The 21,249-nt window shown below is 41.2% G+C and overlaps 1 protein-coding gene across 3 annotated transcripts in view; it reads left to right on the top strand.

Annotated features, from left to right (window-relative positions):
- ADK (adenosine kinase) overlaps window positions 1-21,249 on the top strand; it is a 604,808-nt gene that overhangs the window by 480,020 nt on the left and 103,539 nt on the right. The window lies entirely within an intron of this gene.

Raw genomic sequence — 21,249 nt, 5'->3', positions numbered from 1 at the left:
ACTTAAATGATTCAGACAGAGCATGCGATTAAAAAAAACAACTTTCCTATTTACTTCCTTTTATCGTCTTTTTTATGTGCATTTGAGGCACTAGCTCACAGTATATGTGTGTTTATGTGTGTGTGTGTATATATATATATATATATACACACACTAGTAGTTTGTGATTGGCTGGGTGCTGTCACATGATTTCAGGAGAGAGGGAAATGAAAGGAAACTGAAATTTGTCCCCCAAAAAATACTGTTCAAAGTGAGTGTTATTTCATGTGTTGGTTGTGAAATTCTATTGTATTTAATGTTTCTTTCATTGGAAAAAATAATAGTTATATAGTGTAAAAAAATAAAGCTGTTATGACAGCGCGGCGGAATCTGTTGATGCTCTAGAAATTACCAATAATAAAAATAATGTGACTCATTTTAATGTCAATTTCTTTAAAATTAGATTCCTACACATTCAGTCAAGCAGCAGAGTGGCTAAAGCTTTCTGCTTCTGGAGGGGGAAATGGCTGCCAGGGGAATAGAAGGACATATAAGGCAAGCTAGAGCAAGGGGGGGGGGGGGGGTTAATATTCCATTAGCACAACTTTTATGTTTAACAGGACATGAAAAGTAAGTCATTCGTTATTTTTTCTAAAATTGTTAACCCCTTAATAACCAGCGTCTCTGGTCTTTCTATGGGGATTGTTTTCTAAATAGTGCGGTCTCACCTCCAGTGGTGAGGCCACACTATTTTATGAAGCCTGTATGAGGGAGGGAGGAAGGGTCTAATAGCACAGTCTTGCCGCTCATAGCAGGGCTAACGCTATAATTAGCAGGATAGCCCTTAACGACTAGCGACGTACATGGTACGTCATGGTCATTAAGGGGTCTATTTCAGAATTCCAAAATAGATAGCCAACACGGTTATATTAATATACTTTTTAGCTCTGTAATTACCTTGTATCTAATCACCTGCATCCCCCCTTTATTTCAGTTCTTTTGACAGACTTGCATTTCATCTAGTCAGTACTGGCTCGTAAATAACTCCACAGGAGTGAGCACAATGTTATCTATTTGGCACACATGATCTAGCTCTGTCTAGCTGTAAATAATATGTCAAAAAGCACTGAGATAAGAGGCAGCCTTCAAGGGCTTAGAAATTAGCATATGAGCTTACCTAAATTTAGCCTTCAACAAAGAATACCAAGAGAAGAAAGCAAATTTGATGATAAAAGTAGGGTTTTAATACATGGTTAAAAATATTTTTTTTATTTTTTTTACCTAAAATTGTCTGATAAATGATCCCTGTTAGTGTTAGTCTTATAAATAGGTTTAATTGTAGGTTTTTTGGCAGAAGGGATTGGGACTCACGCCCCACCCTCATCTTTTACAAGACTCTTGTGTGCACGCCAAGCACTTTGCTGTCACGTAAGAGGAGGTTTGTCGCAGTCTATATATTTTCTGTTTGCATATGAATAATGTTTGTTAAATACACTTGGGTTAATAGGCTTAACCCTCTGACTGCCAGAGAGGTCTTGAACCCTTCTCTGGCAGGGAAGGGGTTAATCAGCTCTTTGTCCATCCTGGCTTTGAAATCAAACAACAGAAGTGATCTTAACTGGCAGCCTGTTTATGGCAACACTACAAGAAGTGGGGGAAGTCGAAATAAAGTTAGGCTTGCAAACTAGCCAGCATATGGTATGTGTTAGCAGAAAGAGACAGAGACTGGCTCTGGAGTTATTGCCTGGATTAGATGCAGCATTTGAAGGCTCTTAACATATATACTTAAAAAGAAAAGAAACAAAAGTGCTTTGAATCCAAATTGAATTCTTCTGTATTTTGTGGTTTTTCTGGGGTAGTTGACCGATCTTGAGCGGGGACTTCATTTGAAGACCTGAGATAATTGAGATTTACAAAAGATTTTATTTATTTTCAGTGGTTAACCCCTGCACGGCTGCTAAATGATGCATGACTTTGCAGTCAAATTAAGAAACCTCATCCCTGCTATTATTGTGAATGGCCATACACATTATACAATATGTTGTTTTTTGTAATTATTTTATTTGATAGGCAAATGATTTGATGATGTTTATAGTTTTTATCTGAACTGCAAATTAGTAATCTTAATGAATGACTTTTCCATAGAATAATACGGTATGTAGCTATGGGAAATGTCTTTCTCAGCTAGTAAGCTTCTATACCACAGACAAGTGACTTAGTATCAAAGTCCAAAAAAAGGGCTTTTTAAGGACCACTCAAAGCAGTCGAGTTACATAATTAACAAGTACATAATAAAAAGACAATGCTATAGCACTTACTCTGAATTTCAAATAAACAGTAGATTTTTTTTATTACAAATTTAAATTTTTCCCCCATTTTCCAGCCCCCTGTATCATGTGACAGACATCAGCCAATCACAGACTAGTGTAGTATACCCTGTGAGCTTGTGCACATGCTCAGTAGGATCTTGTTCCCCAGAAAGTGTGAATATAGAAAGACTGTGCAAAATTTGAGAATGGAAGTAAATTGGAAAGTGTCTTAAAACGTCTGCTCTTTCTGAATCATAAAAGTTTATTTTGACTTGAGTGTCCTTTAAACCTAATCTTTTTTCATAACAATTTTTTTTTTAATTATTATTAGTAAACTTAAAATAGTTCTCATTTATATGATAGAAATTGTTTGAGCTTAATGTCCCTTTAATGAAAGGGTACTGGTTTCCTCCCAGACCACAACATCTTGGGCTTCTTCCTAAAACAGTATCCATAAGCTAGACTTCCACTGATAAGCCTCAGAATATCTAAACCACTGACCGAAAGTGCATTTTTTCTGGCTCTGATATTTTAATGTGGTTGGAGGTCATAAAATACTTTTGTAGAGTGTGCACATACTTAACAGACCCCTTCTTAACCACTTAGGTTACATTGTGTATTGGTTAAAGCAGAAATGTTTAAAAGGACAGAGATGCTTAAAAGTATACCAGTCAATTTTCTTTTCTTTCATGTAATTAGCAAGAGTCCATGAGCTAGTGACGTATGGGATATACATTCCTACCAGGAGGGGCAAAGTTTCACCTCAAAATGCCTATAAATACACCCCTCACCACACCCACAAATCAGTTTTTACAAACTTTGCCTCCTGTGGAGGTGGTGAAGTAAGTTTGTGCTAGATTCTACGTTGATATGCGCTCCGCAGCAAGTTGGAGCCCGGTTTTCCTCTCAGCGTGCAGTGAATGTCAGAGGGATGTGAGGAGAGTATTGCCTATTTGAATTCAATGATCTCCTTCTACGGGGTCTATTTCATAGGTTCTCTGTTATCGGTCGTAGAGATTCATCTCTTACCTCCCTTTTCAGATCGACGATATACTCTTATTATATACCATTACCTCTACTGATTCTCGTTTCAGTACTGGTTTGGCTTTCTACTACATGTAGATGAGTGTCCTGGGGTAAGTAAGTCTTATTTTCTGTGACACTCTAAGCTATGGTTGGGCACTTTTTTATAAAGTTCTAAATATATGTGTTTAAACATTTATTTGCCTTGATTCAGGATGTTCAACGTTCCTTATTTCAGACAGTCAGTTTCATATTTGGGATTATGCATATGAATAAATCAATTTTTTCTTACCTTAAAATTTGACTTTTTTCCTGTGGGCTGTTAGGCTCGCGGGGGCTGAAAATGCTTCATTTTATTGCGTCATTCTTGGTGCGGACTTTCTTGGCGCAAAAAATTTCTTGTCATTTCCGGCGTCATACGTGTCTCGTCAGAAGTTGCGTCATTTTTTTGACGTTTTTGCGCCAAAAAATGTCGGCGTTTCCGGATGTGGCGCCATTTTTGGCGCCAAAAGCATTTAGGCGCCAAATAATGTTGGCGGCTTTTTTGGCGCTAAACAATTTGAGCGTCATTGTTGTCTTCACATTATTTAAGTCTCATTATTTGTTGCTTCTGGTTGCTAGAAGCTTGTTCATTGGCATTTTTTTCCCATTCCTGAAACTGTCATTTAAGGAATTTGATCATTTTTGCTTTATATGTTGTTTTTTCTATTACATATTGCAAGATGTCTCAGATTGACCCTGAGTCAGAAGCCACTTCTGGAAAAATGCTTAACTGTGTTTCAGTTCTACCAAAGCTAAGTTCATTTATTTTAAATGTTATAAATGTTTATCTTTAGCTATGGTTTGTAATAAGTTATTATGATATACTTTTACATGCAGAATCCATTAGTATTTATGCTTTATATATTTCCATTCTTACATCTTATGTACAAGAAATATTTAGAAGTTTTATAAGAAATATTTTTCTGATTCTATTTTAAAGGCTTTGTCTGACTTCGTGCCTTCTAATAAAAATTTTAGGTCTTTTTCACTTCTTTTTTAATTATTGAAGTTTCAAATGACCAACAACATACTGATTTATCCTTCTCTGATGATGTTTTTTCTCTTTCAGAAATTTTCTTCATCAGATATTGACACTAACATCTACTTTTTTTATTATTTTTCTATTATTAAAGTACATTTGTTCTTTGTTGAAAAGGTGTTGATTATTTTGGATATTAAGGTAACTAGTTCTTTAAGACTAGCTGACACTATTTCTGCCTATTTATTTCTTCTGTGTTTTCAGAGGTTTTCTTTCCAATTCCCCATTCTAGGGAATGGAATAGGCTGAGAATTTTCTTTTATTCCTTCTTCAAGGTTTTAAACTATATTTCTCCAACATAGGTGTGTCCGGTCCACGGCGTCATCCTTACTTGTGGGATATTCTCTTCCCCAACAGGAAATGGCAAAGAGCCCAGCAAAGCTGGTCACATGATCCCTCCTAGGCTCCGCCTTCCCCAGTCATTCTCTTTGCCGTTGTACAGGCAACATCTCCACGGAGATGGCTTAGAGTTTTTTGGTGTTTAACTGTAGTTTTTATTATTCAATCAAGAGTTTGTTATTTTAAAATAGTGCTGGTATGTACTATTTACTCTGAAACAGAAAAGAGATGAAGATTTCTGTTTGTAAGAGGAAAATGATTTTAGCAACCGTTACTAAAATCGATGGCTGTTTCCACACAGGACTGTTGAGAGGAATTAACTTCAGTTGGGGGAAACAGTGAGCAGACTTTTGCTGCTTGAGGTATGACACATTTCTAACAAGACGATGTAATGCTGGAAGCTGTCATTTTCCCTATGGGATCCGGTAAGCCATTTTTATTACATAAAGAAAAAAAGGGCTTCACAAGGGCTTTTAAGACTGTAGACATTTTCTGGGCTAAAACGATTTATATATAAGCATATTTTATACTCCATAGCCTTGAGGAATTATTTTAATCTTGGGAATTATGTAAAATAACCGGCAGGCACTGTATTGGACACCTTATTCTCTAGGGGCTTTCCCTAATCATAGGCAGAGTCTCATTTTCGCGCCTCTATTGTGCACTTGTTTTTGGGAAGCATGACATGCAGATGCATGTGTGAGGAGCTCTGATACATAGAAAAGACTTTCTGAAGGCGTCATTTGGTATCGTATTCCCCTTTGGGCTTGGTTGGGTCTCAGCAAAGCAGATACCAGGGACTGTAAAGGGGTTAAATATAAAAACGGCCCCGGTTCCGTTATTTTAAGGGTTAAAGCTTCCAAATTTGGTGTGCAATACTTTTAAGGCTTTAAGACACTGTGGTGAAATTTTGGTGAATTTTGAACAATTCCTTCATACTTTTTCACATTTGCAGTAATAAAGTGTGTTCAGTTTAAAATTTAAAGTGACAGTAACGGTTTTATTTTAAAACGTTTTTTGTACTTTGTTATCAAGTTTATGCCTGTTTAACATGTCTGAACTACCAGATAGACTGTGTTCTGTATGTGGGGAAGCCAAAGTTCCTTCTCATTTAAATAGATGTGATTTATGTGACACAAAATTTAGAGAAAATGAGGCCCAAGATGATTCCTCAAGTGAGGGGAGTAAGCATGGTACTGCATCATCCCCTCCTTCGTCTACACCAGTCTTGCCCACACAGGAGGCCCCTAGTACATCTAGTGCGCCAATACTCCTTACTATGCAACAATTAACGGCTGTAATGGATAATTCTATCAAAAACATTTTAGCCAAAATGCCCACTTATCAGCGAAAGCGCGACTGCTCTGTTTTAGAAAATACTGAAGAGCATGAGGACGCTGATGATATTGGTTCTGAAGTGCCCCTACACCAGTCTGAGGGGGCCAGGGAGGTTTTGTCTGAGGGAGAAATTTCAGATTCAGGGAAAATTTCTCAACAAGCTGAACCTGATGTGATTACATTTAAATTTAAATTGGAACATCTCCGCGCTCTGCTTAAGGAGGTGTTATCTACTCTGGATGATTGTGAGAATTTGGTCATTCCAGAGAAATTATGTAAAATGGACAAGTTCCTAGAGGTCCCGGGGCCCCCCGAAGCTTTTCCTATACCCAAGCGGGTGGCGGACATTGTAAATAAAGAATGGGAAAGGCCCGGTATACCTTTCGTCCCTCCCCCCATATTTAAGAAATTGTTTCCTATGGTCGACCCCAGAAAGGACTTATGGCAGACAGTCCCCAAGGTCGAGGGGGCGGTTTCTACTCTAAACAAACGCACCACTATACCCATAGAAGATAGTTGTGCTTTCAAAGATCCTATGGATAAAAAATTAGAGGGTTTGCTTAAAAAGATGTTTGTTCAGCAAGGTTACCTTCTACAACCAATTTCATGCATTGTTCCTGTCACTACAGCAGCGTGTTTCTGGTTCGATGAACTAGAAAAGGCGCTCAATAAAAATTCTTCTTATGAGGAGATTATGGACAGAATTCATGCTCTCAAATTGGCTAATTCTTTCACCCTAGACGCCACTTTGCAGTTGGCTAGGTTAGCGGCGAAAAATTCTGGTTTTGCTATTGTGGCGCGCAGAGCGCTTTGGCTAAAATCTTGGTCAGCGGATGCGTCTTCCAAGAACAAATTGCTTAACATTCCTTTCAAGGGGAAAACGCTGTTTGGCCCTGACTTGAAAGAGATTATTTCTGATATCACTGGGGGCAAGGGCCACGCCCTTCCTCAGGATAGGTCTTTCAAGGCCAAAAATAAACCTAATTTTCGTCCCTTTCGCAGAAACGGACCAGCCCCAAGTGCTACGTCCTCTAAGCAAGAGGGTAATACTTCTCAAGCCAAGCCAGCCTGGAGGCCAATGCAAGGCTGGAACAAAGGTAAGCAGGCCAAGAAACCTGCCACTGCTATCAAGACAGCATGAGATGTTGGCCCCCGATCCGGGACCGGATCTGGTGGGGGGCAGACTCTCTCTCTTCGCTCAGGCTTGGGCAAGAGATGTTCTGGATCCTTGGGCGCTAGAAATAGTCTCCCAAGGTTATCTTCTGGAATTCAAGGGGCTTCCCCCAAGGGGGAGGTTCCACAGGTCTCAATTGTCGTCAGACCACTTAAAAAAACAGGCATTCTTACATTGTGTAGAAGACCTGTTAAAAATGGGAGTGATTCATCCTGTTCCATTAGGAGAACAAGGGATGGGGTTCTACTCCAATCTGTTTGTAGTTCCCAAAAAAGAGGGAACATTCAGACCAATCTTAGATCACAAGATCCTAAACAAGTTTCTCAAGGTTCCATCGTTCAAAATGGAAACCATTCGAACAATTCTTCCTTCCATCCAGGAAGGTCAATTCATGACCACGGTGGATTTAAAGGATGCGTATCTACATATTCCTATCCACAAGGAACATCATCGGTTCCTAAGGTTCGCATTCCTGGACAAGCATTACCAGTTTGTGGCACTTCCGTTCGGATTAGCCACTGCTCCAAGAATTTTCACAAAGGTACTAGGGTCCCTTCTAGCGGTGCTAAGACCAAGGGGCATTGCAGTAGTACCTTACTTGGACGACATTCTGATTCAAGCGTCGTCCCTTCCACAAGCAAAGGCTCACACGGACATTGTCCTGGCCTTTCTCAGATCTCACGGGTGGAAAGTGAACGTAGAAAAAAGTTCTCTATCTCCGTCAACAAGGGTTCCCTTCTTGGGAACAATAATAGACTCCTTAGAAATGAGGATTTTTCTGACAGAGGCCAGAAAATCAAAACTTCTAAACTCTTGTCAAATACTTCATTCTGTTCCTCTTCCTTCCATAGCGCAGTGCATGGAAGTAATAGGTTTGATGGTAGCGGCAATGGACATAGTTCCTTTTGCGCGAATTCATCTAAGACCATTACAACTGTGCATGCTCAGTCAGTGGAATGGGGACTATACAGACTTGTCTCCGACGATACAAGTAGATCAGAGGACCAGAGATTCACTCAGTTGGTGGCTGTCCCTGGACAACCTGTCACAGGGGATGAGCTTCCGCAGACCAGAGTGGGTCATTGTCACGACCGACGCCAGTCTGGTGGGCTGGGGCGCGGTCTGGGGACCCCTGAAAGCGCAGGGTCTTTGGTCTCGGGAAGAATCTATTCTCCCGATAAATATTCTGGAACTGAGAGCGATATTCAATGCTCTCAAGGCTTGGCCTCAGCTAGCAAAGACCAAGTTCATACGGTTTCAATCAGACAACATGACGACTGTTGCGTACATCAACCATCAGGGGGGAACAAGGAGTTCCCTGGCAATGGAAGAAGTGACCAAAATCATTCAATGGGCGGAGACTCACTCCTGCCACTTGTCTGCAATCCACATTCCAGGAGTGGAAAACTGGGAAGCGGATTTTCTGAGTCGTCAGACATTTCATCCGGGGGAGTGGGAACTCCATCCGGAAATCTTTGCCCAAATCACTCAACTGTGGGGCATTCCAGACATGGATCTGATGGCCTCTCGTCAGAACTTCAAGGTTCCTTGCTACGGGTCCAGATCCAGGGATCCCAAGGCGACTCTAGTAGATGCACTAGTAGCACCTTGGACCTTCAAACTAGCTTATGTATTCCCGCCGTTTCCTCTCATCCCCAGGCTGGTAGCCAGGATCAATCAGGAGAGGGCATCGGTGATCTTGATAGCTCCTGCGTGGCCACGCAGGACTTGGTATGCAGACCTGGTGAATATGTCATCGGCTCCACCATGGAAGCTACCTTTGAGACGAGACCTTCTTGTTCAAGGTCCGTTCGAACATCCGAATCTGGTCTCACTCCAACTGACTGCTTGGAGATTGAACGCTTGATCTTATCAAAGCGAGGGTTCTCAGATTCTGTCATTGATACTCTTGTTCAGGCCAGAAAGCCTGTAACTAGAAAAATCTACCACAAAATATGGAAAAAATATATCTATTGGTGTGAATCTAAAGGATTCCCTTGGGACAAGATAAAAATTCCTAAGATTCTATCCTTTCTTCAAGAAGGTTTGGAGAAAGGATTATCTGCAAGTTCTTTGAAAGGACAGATTTCTGCCTTGTCTGTGTTACTTCACAAAAAGCTGGCAGCTGTGCCAGATGTTCAAGCCTTTGTTCAGGCTCTGGTTAGAATTAAGCCTGTTTACAAACCTTTGACTCCTCCTTGGAGTCTCAATTTAGTTCTTTCAGTTCTTCAGGGGGTTCCGTTTGAACCCTTGCATTCCGTTGATATTAAGTTATTATCTTGGAAAGTTTTGTTTTTGGTTGCAATTTCTTCTGCTAGAAGAGTTTCAGAATTATCTGCTCTGCAGTGTTCTCCTCCTTATCTGGTGTTCCATGCAGATAAGGTGGTTCTGCGTACTAAACCTGGTTTTCTTCCGAAAGTTGTTTCTAACAAAAACATTAACCAGGAGATAGTCGTGCCTTCTTTGTGTCCGAATCCAGTTTCAAAGAAGGAACGTTTGTTGCACAATTTGGATGTAGTTCGTGCTCTAAAATTCTATTTAGATGCTACAAAGGATTTTAGACAAACATCTTCCTTGTTTGTTGTTTATTCTGGTAAAAGGAGAGGTCAAAAAGCAACTTCTACCTCTCTCTCTTTTTGGATTAAAAGCATCATCAGATTGGCTTACGAGACTGCCGGACGGCAGCCTCCTGAAAGAATCACAGCTCATTCCACTAGGGCTGTGGCTTCCACATGGGCCTTCAAGAACGAGGCTTCTGTTGATCAGATATGTAAGGCAGCGACTTGGTCTTCACTGCACACTTTTACTAAATTTTACAAATTTGATACTTTTGCTTCTTCTGAGGCTATTTTTGGGAGAAAGGTTTTGCAAGCCGTGGTGCCTTCCATCTAGGTGACCTGATTTGCTCCCTCCCTTCATCCGTGTCCTAAAGCTTTGGTATTGGTTCCCACAAGTAAGGATGACGCCGTGGACCGGACACACCTATGTTGGAGAAAACAGAATTTATGTTTACCTGATAAATTACTTTCTCCAACGGTGTGTCCGGTCCACGGCCCGCCCTGGTTTTTTAATCAGGTCTGATAATTTATTTTCTTTAACTACAGTCACCACGGTATCATATGGTTTCTCCTATGCAAATATTCCTCCTTTACGTCGGTCGAATGACTGGGGAAGGCGGAGCCTAGGAGGGATCATGTGACCAGCTTTGCTGGGCTCTTTGCCATTTCCTGTTGGGGAAGAGAATATCCCACAAGTAAGGATGACGCCGTGGACCGGACACACCGTTGGAGAAAGTAATTTATCAGGTAAACATAAATTCTGTTTCTTTTATTTAGTTTCAGGTACTTTTCTTGGTCCTGTGATTTATTTGGATATTGCAATTGATTCATTTTTTCTGTTTACTTTAAGATCAAGTATCAGATTATGATTTATTTTAGCATTGTTAAGGGACAACATTTACTAGACTAGGTGCTGTTGCATTTGTCTTGTTGTTTTGCATTTATTGATTATGCAAGTCCACTGTATTGACTGGTCCTTTAAACTAGACTATCATGCTAATTATTTCATTTGTGTCTTCATTTTATTGAATATTTTCGCAAATGAGGGTTAATCTATGTCTTTAGCTATTTTAGCTAGAAGAATTTTGTGATTTTTAAAAAAAAAAAAATCCATATTTCTTTTGTTCTAAAGATAATCAATTATTTGTTTTATAATTGGATTCAATTCTTAACTGTTACTCTGGGCTTCAAGATTGAGTTCTAAGACTAAAACTTTAAGCTTATACTAGTTTGGTTGTTCTTATTAAGGAACAAATTCCTGAGTTCTTTCCCAAGTAACATGTTTATAATTGAGGTTCGAAATCAGCTCCCTAATATTGCGATGTACATGCCGTATTCCAGCTTGGCTGGTAAGGGGCAGGTTAAGACTTCTTTGAAATTTATTTGGTTCTATTTTGTCCAAATTTCTTTGATTTTATTCCAGTAAGGCTAACACTTTCTTTAAGTGTGTTTCTGTCCTATATATTTTGGGTACTGTTGAAGCATGGCTGGGCACCCATGGGGTTCAAGCGCTGCTCAGACCTGGAATCTTCTGGGGTATTTCTTCCAGTTCCTTTTTTAGGAACCGGGTTTGGAGTTTTATTCAAACTATTTTGCCTTTTTATGGTCATTGATAGCATTATTTGTTTTCATTAGATACAATAAATGCATATTTTCATTTTTCTGTTTTCATTCAGATTATTTTCTGAGGATGCGGAATCTCATATGATTCACTTGCTCTTCAGGACATAGTTAGAGGATCTTTTTTTCGAAAGCTCTTGATTCCTCACACAAGGGTCACCTTTTTTTAGGTTTCCAGATAGTTTGTGTCACTGTCTTTGTCTCTATCAGACAAGGGATAATTCTATTGGGTTCCGTCTGTCGGTACCTTTAGTCTCTATTATTTCCTTCAGCTATATATGCATAGAAGTTTTAGGTCTTATGACCACAGCATTGGATTCAATTCCCTTTGCTCATTTTCACTAGAAAGAACCTTTCCAGTTTTTTTATGAGTGTTGTTTCTTCTAGAACATGGTTGGAGGATCAATTTACCAAAAAGTTCGTTGATTCCTCAGACAAGGGTAACCTTTTTAGGTTTCCTGATAGTTTTCAGTGTCCTTGACTCTGTCTCTGACGGACAAGAGACGTCTGAAATTGGTTTCAGCTTGTCGAAACCTTCAGTCTCAATCTTTCCCTTCGGTAGCCTTATGCATGGAAATTCTAGGTCTTATGACTGCTGCATTGGACGCGGTCCCCTTTGCTCATTTTCACATGCGACCTCTTCAGCTCTGTATGCTGAACCAGTGGTGCAGGGATTATACAAAGATATCTCAATTAATATCTTTAAAACCGATTGTACGACACTCTCTGACGTGGTGGACAGACCACCAGCGTTTAGTTCAGGGGGCTTCTTTTGTTTTTCCAACCTGGACTGTGATTTCAACAGATGCAAGTCTGACAGGTTGGGGAGCTGTTTGGGGGTCTCTGACAGCACAAGGGGTTTGGGAATTTCAGGAGGTGAGATTACCAATCAATATTTTGGAACTCCGTGCAATTTTCAGAGCTCTTCAGTCATGGCCTCTTCTAAAGAGAGAGTCGTTCATTTGTTTTCAGACGGACAATGTCACAACTGTGGCATACATCAATCATCAAGGAGGGACTCACAGTCCTCTGGCTATGAAAGAAGTATCTCGAATTCTGGTATGGGCGGAATCCAGCTCCTGTCTAATTTCTGCGGTTCATATCCCAGGTATAGACAATTGGGAAGCGGATTATCTCAGTCGCCAAACGTTACATCCGGGCGAATGGTCTCTTCACCCAGAGGTATTTCTTCAGATTGTTCAAATGTGGGGACTTCCAGAAATAGATCTGATGGCTTCTCATCTAAACAAGAAGCTTCCCAGGTATCTGTCCAGATCCAGGGATCCTCAGGCGGAAGCAGTGGATGCATTGTCACTTCCTTGGAAGTATCATCCTGTCTATATCTTTCCGCCTCTAGTTCTTCTTCCAAGAGTAATTTCCAAGATTCTAAAGGAGTGCTCGTTTGTTCTGCTGGTGGCTCCAGCATGGCCTCACAGGTTTTGGTATGCGGATCTTGTCCGGATGGCCACTTGCCAACCGTGGACTCTTCCGTTAAGACCAGACCTTCTATCACAAGGTCCTTTTTTCCATCAGGATCTCAAATCCTTAAATTTGAAGGTATGGAGATTGAACGCTTGATTCTCAGTCATAGAGGTTTCTTTGACTCTCTGATTAATACTATGTTACAGGCTCGTAAATCTGTATCTAGGAAGATATATTATCGAGTCTGGAAGATTTACATTTCTTGGTGTTTTTTCTCATCATTTTTCTTGGCATTCTTTTAGAATTCCTAGAATTTTACAGTTTCTTCAGGATGGTTTGGATAAAGGTTTGTCTGCAAGTTCCTTGAAAGGACAAATCTCTGCTCTTTCTGTTCTTTTTCACAGAAAGATTGCTAGTCTTCCTGATATTCATTCTTTTGTACAAGCTTTGGTTCGTATAAAACCTGTTATTAAGTCAATTTCTCCTCCTTGGAGTTTGAATTTGGTTCTGGGGGCTCTTCAAGCTCATCCGTTTGAACCTATGCATTCGCTGGACATTAAATTGCTTTCTTGGAAAGTTTTGTTTCTTTTGGCCATCTCTTCTGCTAGAAGAGTTTCTGATTTATCTGCTCTTTCTTGTGAGTCTCCTTTTCTGATTTTTCATCAGGATAAGGCGGTGTTGCGAACTTCTTTTCAATTTTTACCTAAGGTTGTGAATTCTAACAACATTAGTAGAGAAATTGTGGTTCCTTCATTGTGTCCTAATCCTAAGAATTCTAAGGAAAGATCGTTGTATTCTTTGGATGTAGTTAGAGCTTTGAAATATTATGTTGAAGCTACTAAAAATTTCCGAAAGACTTCTAGTCTATTTGTTATCTTTTCCGGTTCTAGGAAAGGTCGGAAGGCCTCTGCCATTTCTTTGGCGTCTTGGTTAAAGTCTTTAATTCATCATGCTTTTGTCGAGTCGGGTAAAACTCCGCCTCAAAGGATTACAGCTCATTCTACTAGGTCAGTTTCTACTTCCTGGGCGTTTCGGAATGAAGCTTCGGTTGATCAGATTTGCAAAGCAGCAACTTGGTCTTCTTTGCATACTTTTACTAAATTCTACCATTTTGATGTGTTTTCTTCTTCTGAAGCAGTTTTTGGTAGAAAAGTTCTTCAGGCAGCTGTTTCAGTTTGATTCTTCTGCTTATAATTTCAGTTTTTTTCATTATAAGATTTTAACTTTATTTTGGGTGTGGATTTTTTTCAGCGGAATTGGCTGTCTTTATTTTATCCCTCCCTCTCTAGTGACTCTTGCGTGGAAGATCCACATCTTGGGTATTCATTATCCCATACGTCACTAGCTCATGGACTCTTGCTAATTACATGAAAGAAAACATAATTTATGTAAGAACTTACCTGATAAATTCATTTCTTTCATATTAGCAAGAGTCCATGAGGCCCACCCTTTTTTGTGGTGGTTATGATTTTTTTGTATAAAGCACAATTATTCCAATTCCTTATTTTTTATGCTTTCGCACTTTTGTCTTATCACCCCACTTCTTGGCTATGCGTTAAACTGATTTGTGGGTGTGGTGAGGGGTGTATTTATAGGCATTTTGAGGTTTGGGAAACTTTGCCCCTCCTGGTAGGAATGTATATCCCATACGTCACTAGCTCATGGACTCTTGCTAATATGAAAGAAATGAATTTATCAGGTAAGTTCTTACATAAATTATGTTTTTTTCCAGTGTTGAGATTTGCACCATGTACACGCGCACTGTGCGGTGCATATTATTGACTTCACAATTATGCTTACACTGTGCTTGGTAAATGCCAACATTGGCACCCAGCGTGTACAAGGTGGTTCCTATTTCGCGGGTGAAAATAAACAGTAAAGCAGCATTTTATTTTTCTTGAAAACGTATGCTGTGGATGTATAGCCAAGTATACCTTTCACTTTAATAAACCTTTTTAATAATTTATACCTTGTATGTAAGTTTTTCCCCTTCAGTAACTATATAAAGATACTTTAGACAGCTATTTGGCTTTTTCTTTTCTTTTTTTTACCTTCTCTTTTTGAATTTATAAATCATGAGTGTGTTACTGTTTCGCCAGAAATACTGAAATTAAATAAAACACATGTGAAGTATATGTTTGGAGCTGCCAATTTGACAGTTTTGTTTTTAAACCATTTCCAAAGATATTTTTTAGCTCAGTAAGGAAAGTTATAGTCTGTGCTGTCTCTGTAGAGCACTAAAACCTCTAAAAGGGAAGTTGCACTTGAAATGTCTCTGTTGGCTTTATTTTAATAACTGTAAAATATATTTTGTTCTGTATGGTTATCCTTCTAATTGCTTTGGTATATTAAAACTCAACATCTATAAACTGCGCTTAATGCCTTACAAGAAGTTCCAGGGAGTATGAATTCCATAATTGTTTTTACATACACATATAGCATTTGGGCCATATAATTGTAGAAATATCACATACACACACACACACATATATATATATATATATATATATATATATATATATATATATAGAGAGAGAGAGAGAGAGAGAGAGAGAGAGAGAGAGAGAGAGAGAGAGAGAGAGAGAGAGAGAGAGAGAGAGAGAGAGATATATATATAGATATATATAGATATAGAGAGAGAGAGAGATATTACATTTGCAGCTATTGCCTTGTCCGCTCTAGAACTACATAAAATAGAGAGAAAATCATACAGTAAAAAAAAACAATGACAGATTAAAATGGATTATTTTTCTGCATTATTATTTTTTTTTTTTTTTATAATAGTTTTTAGGTGACTCAAGATCATAAAGGAATATAATTTAATTTGTAATTTAGATCAGTGCATTTCAAACTCACTTAGAAGCATTTTTGAAGTTACCGTCACTTGGAGTGTCTTACAAAGGTGCATGCGGTCTACCCGCCTATGCAGGGCCAGCTTTATAACTAGGCATGACAGGCCTGGGACTCTGACAGGGGAGGCACATAGGTAGAGCATAATTTGAAAATAAAATGTGCATACAGCTTATGGCTAGCAAATGTAGTACATAAGAAATGGAGGACGGGCAGTGCTATTGAGTGTAGCGCCCTCTGGAAATTTGTACCCTTATTGATTTATGCAGCTGTTGCACATGTTCCCACTCCCCCTCTAAACTCTTATGTATGCATAGTGTTGCACACTTCACTCCCCCTCTAAACTCTTATGTATGCACAGTGCTGCACACTTCACTCCCCCTCTAAACTCTTATGTATGCACAGTGCTGCACACTTCACTCCCCCTCTAAACTCTTATGTATGCACAGTGTTGCACACTTCACTCCCCCTCTAAACTCTTATGTATGCACAGTGCTGCACACTTCACTCCTCCGGAACTTGAACTGAAATCTCTTTCCTAAGTTCCATACAGTGAATGGAAATGGTCCACCCAAGCGATGAAATGCCTCCCAGATGCTATTTTACTGACATGGCTGGTATTTTTAAGGTTCGGGTCAAAGTTGAAAAAAAAGATGCCAACATGGTGAAACGTCTTCTACATGTGTTGGAATCTAATTATAAACAAATGAACATTTAAAATAAGTCCTAGCAGCTTTAGTTCCTAATAAATGCTACATAATTATTTAAATCTTAATGGGAGGAGAGTCCACTCCTTCATTCATTACTTGTGGGAATTAAGAACCTGGCCACCAGGAGGAGGCAAAGACACCCCAGCCAAACACTTAAATACCTCCCCCACTTCCCTCATCCCCCAGTCATTCTTTGCCTTTCGTCACAGGAGGTTGGCAGAGAAGTGTCGGAAGATTTGGAGTAGTCTCTTATGGAGGGTAGTACTCTTTGAAATAGGACTGGAGTTTTAATTAATCCTGTCAGCCTCTCAGTGAGAGCATGGATGAAAGTTAGATTCCGGAGATGCAGGGAGTGTCGTCTCTGCGAAGCCATCCCGACTCATGTTAACAGCTCCTTGGCAATCGGCGTTGACGAGTTTCACTGCCTGCCTTTATTCACTTGAGTCCATGTTCGGGGGGAGATGCTACTAACCTGTCACACTTGAAGGGCCGTGTTCCTGTTCCACTGCATAGATTCTGGTATGATTGTTTCATTTATATACATATGATAACGCAAGAAGACAGGGTCACAGTGTGTCTCCTTTTATCTATATAGAATCAAGTTTTAATATTCCGGAAAAGGGGATTATTGAACAGGGGGGGATCTATGTATAATATCTTTTTTCTTCCTAAATGGAAAGAATCCACTGCTGCAGTCATTACTTTTGGGATATAAGAACCTGGCCACTAGAAGGAGGCAAAGACACCAGAGCCAAAGGCTTAAATACTCCTCCCACTTCCCTCATCCCCCAGTCATTCTTTGCCTTTCGTCCTAGGAGGTTGGTAGAGAAATGTCCGAAGTTTGTTTTGTCTTTAATAGAGGGTAGTACTCTTCGACATGGGACGGGAGTTTTAAGTAATTCTTTCAGTCTCTCAGTGAGGGCCTGGATGAGTTAGTCCGGAGATGCAGGGAAACCATCCAACTCATATTAACAGCTCCACAAGCAATCAGCATTGTCAAACTTCGCTTCGCTGCCTGCTTTCTTCTCTTAAGTCCATAGCGGAGGCGCTGCTACTATTCGTCACACTTGAAGGGCCGTGTTCCTGTTCCACGGCGTAGATTCCGGTAAGATTATTTCATTTTACTTCATCAGAATGTACTGTAACTTATTATGTTTTCCCGTAAGCCACTATCTTGCCGGACTTATTAAGTATATTTATAGGGCCTCAGTGAGGCTCCTTTGGTATCTTAGAATAGAGGGTTAATATCTCCCGAGGGGGATTATTGAACAGGGTTTTTTTTAATCATGTTTATATGATTCAATCTGCTTATGTGTAGTGTTAACTGGGCTCTTGGCTTAGAACATAAAAGCCTTTGAAAGTGACACAACCTTATAGTTGGGCGCGCTTTTTATGGACTGTACGGTTCACCTTGTGACTGGACGTGTTTACGTTCTGGTCTTCCATTTCCGCTTTCCTGACCGTGTGGCGACTGAAAAATTAGAGTCTGCTTTTGTCTGGTTCTAGGAGGTGGTGAGTGCCTCAGCCATTGTGGGAGTCAGGTGCCGTTTGTTTTTTCTTAGTCCATATGATTATATTCTCTATCTAGTTATGGAGGATTCTGATGCTGAAACTGTTCAAATTTCAGATTCAGATTCTTCGACTTGTGAAGAATGCGAATTGGCCCCGTTGACACAGGTCAATCAGTTATGTTCGATATTAGAACGACCTGTTCCTCGTCTCAGAGAATCAGGGGCCATCCACCTCTGGGGGTTCTGTCATCCATGAGGCGAGTTCCCTACTGCTCCCTACTACTACACATGCGGGTAACCCAGATTATGTTTATCCCTCCTTACAGGACGGCTTGTTCCCCTCGGAAGTTGCAGCTCGTTTTCGCTTTCACATATTTTTGGCGATTATGCGTCTGCAAAGTCCAGACGTTTATTTGCGTTTGTGCTCATGCCGAATCATCCCGGGTCTACCCGCCTTGGGTGGGCCTATACAGTTCCCTGCGGGTGTAGCTATTCCTGAGTGTTGTGCCTTTCGTTACAGAACAGCGTGTCTTTGCGTTTTACTCAGACAAGTTTTTGAGAGTTATTAGAGGATTCTATCCTTAACGGATACGGGAATCCGCAGTATTCTGCTTCAAATGGCTCACCTCATTAGACATGAGGGGATGACGTAATTTCCGAATTGTCTAATTATTGAGATCTTTCCCAGTTTTTGTTGGAAAATCGGGGTTCCGTTTGGCTGGTCCTGCGGGTATGCCTGCTTTCTTCCTGGACTTTAACCTACGGGTTGCCTTATAGTTTCTTTTATCCGGTTAGGATGTCTTTTAATTTTGATTATGGTTTCCTTCTGGAACTTCTGGGATTGTTTCTCTCTGGTTGCTTCTTTGGAAGTTTGTTAAGGGACATGTTAGTGCTAGGTTTGTCTGTTTTACCTTCCCCTTTGAGGGAGGATTTAGCCAACTTGACAGTTATGACCCCAGCTGCGGCTGGTCTTGCTGGGATTCAGATTGTCTGTCCTGTGGCTTATTCAGACACGTGGCGCCTGTTCTGCCTGGCTGGGTCAGTGGGGCGCTGAGTGCTCACATTATATTTGTGTGTTTTCTTGTTTTTCTTTACAAGTTGAGCTAAACACTCTAAAAGGATCCGTATGGCTGGGAGGATTGTGTCAGTCCTTATTCAGCATTCAATCTGGTGACCGAGTCAGTGGAGTTCCACTGCGTCACTCTCTTGGCTCCGATTTCCTCAGGGCCTAGAGTTTCCTTCCTCTCTTGGAAGGATTGGGGCTTAGCATCTCCTTACCGTTGTTTTGAGCAGTTTGGCCTTCTGAGGCTCTGGAATTGTCCTTGGACTTGTTCCTGCTGTGGTTCTCTTCTTGAGACCTTTCAGACTTCGTCCGTTCCTCTGGTTCCTTCGGGGGACCTGGTTCCCTTCCGGAGTTGGTTCCTTTGTAGGGACATGGGCAGTATGGTCTCCTGGAGCTCTGTTTAGGGTTTCTTCCCCAGAGCTGGGGGATGCTCCACATCCTCCTTTCATCTTCTCCTCTGAATTTTTGGGGGTGATGTGGAGACTAGCCTTTTTTCGAGTGACTTTGTCCTCGAGGTATCCCCTTGTTCTTGGTGGTCGTCTGGCTATTGCGCCTAGGGCTCTAGTGACCTTGTTTCGGTCTTTGCTTCCTTAGCTCCTTGGAGTGTTGGACTCTGGCAAGGGGTGGTCTCGTCTTCTGGTCAGGACTTACGAGTTTTTCTCGTTGTCCATTTTACTTTGAATATTGTATATTATCTCCCGGGGGTCTGGTTTTATATCAGATGGGGGATTTCAGTTTCCGTGTTCTTGTTTATTGGGGGCTTGGACCGCTCCTCGCCCTGGTCTCCGGTGGCTGAGGTTTTTCTCAGCATTTCCATTGTGGATCCCGTTGCGGGTTGCACTGGACTGTTAGGATCTAGAGCTGGTCCGGGGTTCCCCAGTTCCAGGAAACTTGGAGTGGTGTCCTTTGGTTGGGCTAGTTGAACTGGTTCAGTTGACCAGGTTTTCTGGGTGCCGATGCCCCCTGGGCTTGCCTTTCGTCTTGGTCGGTTTCCCTTGGTCGGCTTGCTGAAAGAGTGTGATGGCATTGCTGATCTGCAAGCAATGAGGTTCGCTGTGGAACCACTGCAGCTATGGCACCTTGATCTGTGTGCTAGCCAGTTAAATTCTTTAGGGTATTCCTTCCAGGTCAGGGCGTTGGAGAATTGTTCTTTTTGGTTCAGCCTATGGCTGTGTCCTGGGGGCAGGTGCTCTGTCCTTCTGGCTCATTTGCTGGCCCCCTTTGTCTTGGGGGGCTTATATCCTTTCGGAAGTGTGGTCCCTATCTTAGGGCTTCTCCTGGCTTCAGGAGGTTAGGACAGACGGGTTAACCTATTTCGGAGTTAGAGCTACGCTCTCTGTGTTGTTCTGTCCATTTGGAGAGTTGCTGGCCCTGCTTTGAGTCTATGTTGGGCCTTTAACTAGATCTATAGGTCTACGGCCTTGTCGACTGTCTCCATGTGGTATTTTGGGTTGGCACCCAAGCACTATTGTAATTGATGTGCCATTTTTTCCACGCGTTGTGTGAGCCTGGGGTTTTTCTGGTCCCCTGGTTTCAGACCTGCCGATGCTTGGGATGGCCCGGCTGGAGGTAGGTCCTGAGATCTTGGGGGCACATTGTTCCTCGATGTTCTGGGCTCTCCTTTTATTTTGAGACCTATGTGTAGGTCTGGCGGTTTCGGTTGCCTAGAGTGTGCCTTCTGTAGTGGAGGTTTAGCACTCTACATTTTGGTAGCCACTTCTAGCAAGTATTTCTTCTTTGTCATCCTGAGGATGTCTGCGTGTTCTTGACTCAGGTGTTTACCTTCGTCTGGGTCTGCTACATGTAATTTTGCCTGAATTCCTCAGGGTTCTGAGTTTGGATGATGTTTGGTGTCCGTTTTCAGTTGTTCCTAGGCGCTGGTTGATTTGCTGCCTGGCAAGTGAAGGGTTCCTCTTTGAAACCAGCGGTTTGTGCCTTGATTGAGTGCTAGCTAGCTGTTTAAATCCTTGCAGGATGTCAGGAGAACTTTTTCTCTGTTCTGCTACCGGTGTGGTTTCTATTTGGATTGGGTGTTGCTTCCCCTTGTTGTCAGGACCCATTTAGGTCTTACAAGCTTAGTTTGATAGGGGGGTTTTCATTTTATGGAGTTTGTGGTAAGCTTTCGGTTCCCATTTGGTTCTTCCTTGCCTTATTTCTTTGGGAATTTCGGCGGGGGTTCCCTTCGCTAATAAAGGGTGTGTGGTGGGGGACCGACTGTTGGGCGACGGTGTCTCCCGGAGGACTGTTGGCTCAGTTGTGTCTGATGTTGCGG

The sequence above is a fragment of the Bombina bombina genome, chromosome 9, assembly GCF_027579735.1.
Source record: "Bombina bombina isolate aBomBom1 chromosome 9, aBomBom1.pri, whole genome shotgun sequence".
Lineage (NCBI taxonomy): Eukaryota > Metazoa > Chordata > Amphibia > Anura > Bombinatoridae > Bombina > Bombina bombina.
The sequence above is the reverse complement of the archived record's forward strand: the minus strand, read 5'-3'. Positions and strand labels throughout refer to the sequence as shown.